Here is a 9,875-nt window from a genome sequence, read left to right on the forward strand (position 1 = left end):
TGGCAAGAATAAATCCAGAATTGCACCTTAAGAAGCAGTTGAGCAAATCGTTTGCGATGAAGGACTTGGGGCCAAAAAAGAAAATTTTGGGCATTCAAATCCACTGACACAGAGATAGAAAGGAGTTATTTTTGTCCCAAAAGCAATACATTGAGAAGGTACTCAAGAGGTTCAATATGACAGATGCAAAAGTGGTTAGTACTCCTCTTGCTAAACACTTCAAATTGAGTATTAGTCAGAGTCCATCTATTGATGAAGAGAAAAAGGAGATGTCTGGTATTCCTTACTCTTCTGCCGTTGGTAGCTTGATGTATGCTATGGTTTGCACTAGACAAGATATTGCACATGCCGTTGGTATTGTTAGTAGATTCCTTTCTAGTCCTGGAAAAGAACATTGAGATGCAATAAAATGGATATTAAGGTATTTGAAAGGTACTGCAGATTTGAAGCTGTGCTTTGGCAATGGCAAGCCTGAACTTGTTTGTTACACAGACTCTGATTTAGGAGGCAATCTTGATAATTCAAGATTCACTTCAGGTTATTTGATCACTTTTGCAGGGGGAGCTGTTTCTTGGCAATCTAGACTACAGAAGTGCATAGCTCTATCCACCACAGAGGTCGAATATATTGCTGTCATAGAAGGTGCCAAAGAACTATTATGGATGAAGGAGTTTATTAATGATCTTGGCTTTGAGCAACCAAGGTACATCTTATTTTGTGATAATCAGAGTGCTATCTGTCTCACCAAGCACTCCACTTTTCATTTGAAGACCAAACATATAAATAGAAAGTATCATTGGATAAGAATGGCCGTGGAAGAGAAATTATTTGAGGTTAAGAAGATACACACTGATAAAAATCCTTCGGATATGCTAACAAAGGCGGTGGTTGCAGATAAACATGAATTTGTAGAAAAGTGGCAGGCATGAAGCTTGTCAATAGTTCCTCTACTTAAAGACACATTTGGCCCCTTGGCTGGAGAGGGAGTTTGTTGGGCACATGCCCATGTTGTCCAGCCAAAGGCCCAATGGCATAATCCTATTCTCTTTTTATTTCCATTCCTATTTGGAATTGGATTCGGTTTATTCCTATTTTGAGTAGGTTTTGGTTTTAAGAGAAAGCACCACTCATGATCTATAAATAGGACAACCTTGGAGAATTATTCCATGCTCATTGATACAAGTCTTTGAAAGACTTAAGCACATAAGAGTGGTTTTTGAGAGAGCTTTCATCAAGAGAGAAGAGAGAAGAAAAATATTTGTTTTGTTGCAGCTTTTTATTCCGACCAACCAACTTCAAACAGTGTAAATGTGTTCTAAAAAATCATTAAATATCTACAAATATTTAAATGTGAACCTAGTTACTATTGAAAATTTACTCAAAGTCGTTGCAAGAACCCATAAACATTAAATTCTGGATCCGCCTCTGAATACTGGTATCTGGATTAGCTTCCACGTACCTTGATTATTTCACCTTGACATGCTTAGTTGCACGGTTTAACTTGCACCCAATATATCTGTCCTTAAAATCCAGGTAAATTTAGGGATTCACTGTCGACATGTGATCAGCTAATCAGTTGCCTTTTTTTGTCAATCAATACTATTCTTTCTCCAGCTTCAATTTCTTTTCTAGTTGACCTTATTTTTCTTTATGTAAAATTTATCATGTATATTTCTTTGCAAACCTAAAATATGTAACCAGTATGTCTCCTTTCCAAATGATTAAACTTTTAGACGGGAGAAACACAAAATAATCATAGTTTCGAGAGAAAAAGGTTAGAATACGTACACCCACAAACAAAATTTTTTGCGTATATGGAAAAAGAATGTAAGGTGGCATGTTATAGATTTAGAATAAATACCATATGTAACAAAGAGTAGTATTACTCTTTTCGTTCAAGTTTTTTCGATTCACTCAATTCAATACTCAAACACTTTCTATTCGCATTCTTAAATGTATTATGCATTTGCTATTTTTTCTTTTTACAAAAAGAAATTCGCCAACGATACCTGTTTAAACAATTACAAAGACAAATTATACATATAGTTTATATATCCAGTATAGTACTTAAAATGAAATCCATCAGATTGCCAACCCTTGAATGTACTACTTGATTTGTGTACTGCAACTCTATGTCAACTGTACTTGCAGTGCTAGTACCATCTGAACTTGGAATTTTTCATTCATCCAATTTCTTTTTATAAAAGGAAATCTTTTAATTAAATTATCTTTTGCATCGATGCACCCATTCCTATTTGCTATGTCTGTGGTCAACTTAGCCGTCATTCCAAGTTATTACTACTACTGGTTAACTAGTTGACTTATAATAATTTTTTGTATTTTTTAAATATATAAAAAAGAAATTTAGAAACTTTAAGAATCTATACGTGTTAATTCACATGAAATTTAAGCTCCTTTCACATTCGTTCCTTCTTATAAATTGAGACAAAATGAGTATATTTTTCTTGAATATAACTTTTGTACATCGTAGGTCGGTGTAAAGAAATTTTTATATTATCACGTCACTTTAAGGATATCTACCGATAAACCTTTTCAAAATGACGGTACGTACTCCAACATATAAAGATGACCTAATGGTGTATTGACACAATATATATAACTTAAAATCTTTTTTTACCTTAATCGGCAAAAGAGGTAATTAAGTGACTCTTTCTGTTTATTGAAAGGCAAATAAATCTTATAAGCGCATTTAAAAAAAAAACTCGATTAAAAAAACTGAGATAGTACCAGTGCTTGGGAAGTCTACGCAAGGGAATTACTAGTTAACATCAATCATAAAAAGTAAACGCTACAACATCCCTTTATAAGCTAATCTCATCGCATGTATATGTATATGCAACAACAATTTATAAGATAGTAGTAATTCAATTCAAGAAACGATCACAGTTTAGGCAAAGATATGGGGAGCAGATTTGTGTGGAAAATTGTTTTGCTATTGCTTTTTGTTGGATGGCTCTTCATCTGGATAATGTTACCTACAAAGACTTACAAAAATTCATGGACTCCCCAGCTCCAAATCAAGCTCAACTCCACATATTTCAGAGAACAAGGTAGTAATTAATTAAATTAGCTTAGTCTAATTTTTCTCGTTTTTCCAAGTTAGTATAACGCCAAATTAAATCTGAACCATTTCCTAAAGTTGAGTAGCAAATTTGAACCTTTGCCCTAAACCTAATTGACACTTCTTTACTGCAGGGACAAATCTTCTTTTATTTACATTTCCTATAATGTTGATAGCTGCTTTGAGCTGCATCTATCTTCATTACAGCAAGTCAAGTTCTGATCAGAGGTAATTAGTTACTGTAATTATTTAATTTCTTGTTCTCGTTCTCAGCCATTAATATTTATCACGTTGAAGCTGGAACAGAAGGATAACATAATAATATATTCTCAGCATGTTATAGTTTGGTGACTGATTGATGCATTTTTACAGAACTAATGGCAATAATGGGCAATATTTTCGCTCGTGGAAACGGCCTGTGCTTGCGATGGCTCCTCTAGGAATTGTGAACGCCGTTGAGCTTGCTTTTGCTGTTATGTTTATCGCCCTTCTAATTTGGTCTTTAGCCAACTACGTCTGTATCAGCTTTGCCCATCTCTATATGAGCAACCCTGGAGAGAAAGTGTAGGTTTTCTACTTCTTAAAATTAAATAGTGGAATCCTATTGTTGAGATATATATATATATATATATATATATATATATATATATATATATATATATATATATTCCGCGTAAAAACTGTTGAATTCAGTTGAACTATAATATTACAACATCCGCCTATTCTTATCAATGGATCGGTATTTTGGGTTTGCAGGTGGATGACAAAGTTTCGAAGTGTATCTTTAAGGCTTGGCTACATTGGGAATATTTGCTATGCGTTTTTGTTTTTCCCTGTGACTCGATTGTCTTCAATATTGCCGCTGGTTGGGCTAACCTCAGAATCAAGCGTTAAGTATCATATCTGGCTTGGTCATGCCTCAATGGCCCTTGCCATTCTCCATAGTGTTGGCTTCGTCATATACTATGCCATGTCTAACCAAATGATTGAGGTTTGTTGACATACCCTTAATTGATACTCCTCGGATCTCAATTATGCTCTCTCCTTTTTAGTTAGTCTCATAAAGAACGATATATTTTCATATTTAGTAACAATTTAACTTTAAATTCCCAATTTTATTCTTCATGTGATGATTACAGAAATTTTTATGGCATATTTTAGATCACAAGTTTTAAAAGTTTTTCTTTGATTCTTAAACTCCGTATCCAATAAATACCATCACATAAAATTGGGACGAAGAGAATAATATATGTTATATTTTCGAAGTATTTTGGAGCTCTTAGTTCTACATCTTTTTAATTGGATGATATCTTTAATGACAATCGACTTTAGAGTGAGATTTGTGGATTCAACTAAATTTGATTATTACTTTCTGCTCGAACTATATATACATTGTAAACAAAATATAAAATGAATAAATGTAATAATAATTAAGATCACTCACTTTGAGCCCATTGAGGCTAGATTTCGGCGGACTTCCTTCTGTCTTTAATTAGTCTTACAATTAAATAATATTGCAGATGTTAGAATGGAGCAGTTCCTACGTATCAAACGTGGCTGGAGAAATTGCTACCTTGGTTGCAATAGCAATGTGGTGTACTAGTTTGTACAAGATCAGGAGAAAGATGTTTGAAGTATTCTTCTACACACATCAGCTCTATACTCTCTACATCTTCTTCTACCTATTGCATGTTGGTGTTGCCTACACATGCATGATCCTCCCTGGAATTTTTCTCTTTGTGATCGACCGATACTTGAGATTTTTACAGTCTAAACGAAGGGCTCGATTAGTTTCTGCACGTCTTTTACCTTGTAGCACTATTGAACTCACCTTTTCCAAGAATCCAGGTGATAAATTTAATCTTCTCAACATGTTAAAGAAGCTAGTATAGTAGTATGCTAGTTATTACTATATATTATACGTACTTATTTTGACTTAACAGCATTGACGTACAACCCTACAAGCATCTTGTTTGTAAATGTGCCAAGCGTATCCAAGTTGCAGTGGCATCCATTTACTGTAGTTTCTAACAGTAATTTGGAGGCAGATAAACTAAGTGTTGTCATTAAATGCATGGGAAGTTGGAGTCAAAAGTTAGAAAAACAACTTTCTTCTTCTCCGGATCATCTTCAAATCTCAACAGAGGGACCTTATGGACCTTCATCGTCACATTTCTTAAGGTAAGTACCAAGGCGGAAACCTATACATATATATATATATATATATATATATATATATATAACACAAAATCATCCACATGTTAATTAGTTAGGTGATTTTACCTCAACACCTTTACTTGTTCTTTATTTTCACTATGCATTCGTGTTTTTATATTTTTTTGCTTTTATTCATACGTTTTACTTATATGTTTACTTGAGATATCATGCGAAAACTTTTGTCTGGTATAAAGTACCAACCATGACATTTGCTAATGATCTGCGCGTTTTAGTACTTTGATCTTTAAATTAAAGGGGAACATTTCTTTTTACCTAAATATTACTCCCTCCGTCCCACTTTATAAACAAATATTTGATTGGACATAGAATTTAAAAAGAAAAAAATGTTTTTGAAACTCGTGATATAAACCATGCCATAAACATTTTTTTCCCGATAAAATTATGCTATTACGGGTAAAACGCAAAGTATACAATTGAATACATAATTTTTTTGTTTGTAATTTGTGCCTTAAGGAGACGCTACCTTTTATTTCATAACAAAACAGAGGTTACAACAAAACAGGGTTAGCACTAACCCCTGCCGCTTTTCAAAGCTAGCATATACAAGGAGAAATAAAACATATTAACAATTCAAAAACTCCCAAAAATTATTAGACAAGCATATTCCTTCTTTGTTTGTGCCTTATGGAGGCTGTATCTTGTATATCTAGAAAATATGCACCAACAGCCTATCTAGGAAGATCCTTAACATCATAAAATTGACTCTCATGTTCTTCCATGCTCCATTTTGCTAACGCATCTGCAACCTGATTCGCCTCTCTGTAACAATGTTGAACTATATTTGTTGTCTGAGATAGCATTTGAGTAATAGAATCTATAAAATTTTAAAGTTGCCAAGCAGTGTTGCTCTTTCCCTTTATCATGTTTACAATAATCAGAGAGTCACTTTCCAAGATAATGTTTTGGAATCTATGCGAGATACACCACTGTAAACCATAGATTATTGCCTTTGCTTCAGCCAGATTACTGCTGCCAATTCCTAGATATTTAGCAAAGGCCATCATAATTTTTCCGTTGCTGTCTCTTATAATTCCTCCCGCTCCAATAGAGTCTACTAAATTGTGACTTCCATCTGTATTGAGCTTTATCCATCCCGTTGGAGGTCTGATCCACTTCACTATAATTCATTCAATCTTGTGTGAGCTGCTCATAATTTGTTTGGTGAGTTCCTGCCATTTCCATCTCCATTGAATGGTTGAGTTGGTCTTTGATACTATCCACTTTATATGGTAGAAGATCTGGTGAATAACTTTGACTTTAGATACTTTTTTCTTCCCATATCTGTTAGCACATCTAGCCTTCCATATCTCCCATAAAATAATTATAGGAATAATTTTGAGAAGATCTTTGTGTAAGCCATTTTTAGGCTTTACAGCCCACCATTTTATCATTTGAGTTTTGATGGAACCTGGTTCCCATGGAATTCCAAGAGGGATTCCAAAAAAGTTCCATATAAATCTGGCCAAGTCTCCATCAAGGAAGGTGTGATGAATAGTTTCATCTTTGGAATCAACACAATAACAACACTTGGTATCCACCTCAATACCAATTCTACTAATGATATTATCAAATGGAAGCTTGTTCTTTAGCATTTTTCACCCGAAGAAAGACATCTTGAAAGGTGTAGATTTGTGCCAAATATTATAAAGAAAATGGTATGGTTCCTTGTGTTGTCCGGTGATATTCCATGCTGAAGAAATAGAGAATTTTTCATTAGTAGTAGACATCCAAATAGGTGTGTCAGGACAATGTGGATTCCCAATTGGTATGCTAAGAATTATTTCAGCTAAATATTCAGCTAAGTGTAGGTGATCAATGTTCCAGTGTCCATTATCAATTAGATCTTTGACATTTTGATGTCTGTTGGTGCCATTGTGATTTATGACAAGAGCAATCGCTCCAAAACCTGTCCAGTTCTCCCACCATAGGCTTGAGGAACCTGAGTTAACCTTCCACATTATTTTCTCCTCAGCTTTGTCTTGACTGCCAAAATACTTTGCCATCCATGAGATAGACCTGCTCTCCATTTTCTATCCACGGGATGAGCCAATCTACAGTATTTTGTTGTGAGAAAGTTGGCCCAAATAGAGTTACTAGTTCTGAATCTCCACCATCTTTTCATGGCTAACGCATCACTAATATCTTTTAGTCTTCTGAAACCAAGTCCACCTTCTTCAATTGGATAGCACATTTTTGCCCATGAACTCCAATGATGTCTCCTCTTTTCATCACTTGATCCCCAGAAGAATCTAGTCAAATATCTTTCAATTTGGAGAAAAATTTCGTTGGGAGGTGACATAGAAACTAGAAGGTAAATTGGTTGAGATTGTAGTACATGTTTGATGAGAATGACTTTCCCACAAGGTGACATAAATATTTCATTCTTTTTTGAATAGACTAAAAAAGTTTTCATATAATCAAACTTCTCTTGATTTATATTCAAATATCTGCTCATTTTACACATAATCGCAGTAGTTGTTGCTCCACTTGATGTGAGTTTGAGAGTTAAATTGTTTCTCCTTCACGATCAGTTTAGCTTCTATACACTTCTAATTTTTTTCATTAGGTCATTTAAAAAATTACTATAGGCAATCGTTCATATAATAAGTAGGATTATTAAACTGGAAAATAACACACGCTACTGCTACAATAAGGTAAAATATTGATACTATAAATATTTTTATGTTGTCACTGTATATAAGTTAAATCCAGTATTCAATAATGATGCCTTGTTTTACAAAGATTTAACAAAAACAATGTGGCATTGCAGTTGGGAGTGTCTGGTGATGGTCAGTGGAGGAAGCGGAATTACTCCCATGATTTCCATAATCCGAGAGCTCATTTACAGAAGCACTCAACCCAACACCAAAGTACCAAAGGTGATACTAATTTCAGCTTTCCAGAACACAGCTGATCTCACAATGCTAGACCTCTTACTTCCTGTCTCCTCCACTCCTGCTGATATTTCCAACTTGGATTTGCAAATCGAAGCCTATATTACTAGAGAAAATGGACAAGAACATAACGTTGAAAGTGCTCCTCACAAGCAACTCATCCAAACAATAGTGTTCAAACATAATCCAAATGACTCCGCCATTTCTGCAGCCCTTGGCCCAAGCAGTTGGCTATGGCTCGGCGCAATAATTTCATCCTCATTTCTCATGTTTCTCCTTTTGTTAGGCATTGTCACACGTTACTCCATATACCCAATTGAGCGCGATGGCAGGCTCTATCACTACAGTGCAAAAATCATTTGGGATATGTTCTTGGTTTGTGCCTCCGTTTTTATTGTCACCAGCATCATTTTTATGTGGAAAAAAGAGGACAATGAAGCTGAAGGGAAACAAATTCAGAATGTGGAATTATCTACCCCAACAGGTTCACCTGCAGGTTTATTATGTGGTACAGCAAGGGAGCTCGAAAGTCTTCCTCACCAGTCTCTTGTTCAAGCCACTAAGGTGCATTATGGTGCTAGACCTGATATAAAAAGTGAGTTTACTAATTCTTGTTGGTTCACTTATATATACACAGTGGCTAAGTTGGAAATTTCGCTACAATTTTTGAAATTTAATGTGTATAAAAAATAATACTAGTAATATTTAACTTGTCCACAGTATAACTTTTTTCGGACAAAAGGTGTTCGACTTACCACCTGTCGTCGACTGTAGCTCGGCCTCTGAGCGGTCACACACACCAATCTTCTTGAAATAATTGTTATGAAAGGAACTAATTATTTGAATTGCATGACGTGCAGGAATACTTTTTGATTGCAAAGCATCAGATGTTGGAGTTGTAGTTTGTGGGCCACAGATCATGAGACATGAAGTTGCCAAAATATGTGCTTCTGGCTTGGCGGAAAACCTGCATTTTGAGGCTATCAGCTTTAATTGGTGATGTTTGGGTTTGTTACGTACGACAAAACAAGGACAAATGTGTGGTTTTAGTACTGTTTCTTTTCATTTTCTTTCTCGTTAATTGCTACTCAATTTGGAAGGATTGACTTTTGGATTGTTTGTTGTGTGCAAGTTTCTAAGATAGGGTTAAGAAAGTTGTGTTGTACAGCATAACCTGCTCAAAAGTTGTATAAAAGCAATACTGTTCTACGTATAAAGAAAATAATGAGCATTTTTACGTGAATACTGATATACGTGTAGTGTATATGCTTGCATGTGCATACGTGTTGTTTCGTCACACAAACCTAAAACTTTGTACAGAAACTGTCACGACCCAAGTTTTCTCTCCGTGAACTGTCGTAATGGCACTTAGTCTTTACGACTAGGTAAGCCTAAAAAAACCTCAAAAATGAAATAAAAATGCGAAACTAACTATTTACAAAAAAATATAGTATAGGAGTTCAAAATGCCGCTCGCCAATTTACAATCATAACTCTCTCAACTGAACATAACACTCCCAAAATCCGGAATCTCATGAAATCACAAACTACAGAAGTACATACTCTATCTAATCTCCAGAAAGTCTAAAAAGGAAGAAAAATACAGGAAGTCTGTAACTAAAGGAGGAATAGAGAGGGACTTCTAGGTCTGCGGACGCGACA

General features: G+C 34.9%; 1 pseudogene; it reads left to right on the forward strand.

Moving 5' to 3' along the window:
* The first annotated feature begins 2,809 nt into the window (after positions 1-2,809).
* Positions 2,810-9,457, forward strand: LOC104244834 (ferric reduction oxidase 4-like; annotated as a pseudogene).
* The last annotated feature ends 418 nt before the right edge of the window (positions 9,458-9,875 follow it).

This window comes from Nicotiana sylvestris, chromosome 3 (genome assembly GCF_000393655.2).
Source record: "Nicotiana sylvestris chromosome 3, ASM39365v2, whole genome shotgun sequence".
In the NCBI taxonomy this organism is placed as follows: Eukaryota; Viridiplantae; Streptophyta; class Magnoliopsida; order Solanales; family Solanaceae; genus Nicotiana; species Nicotiana sylvestris.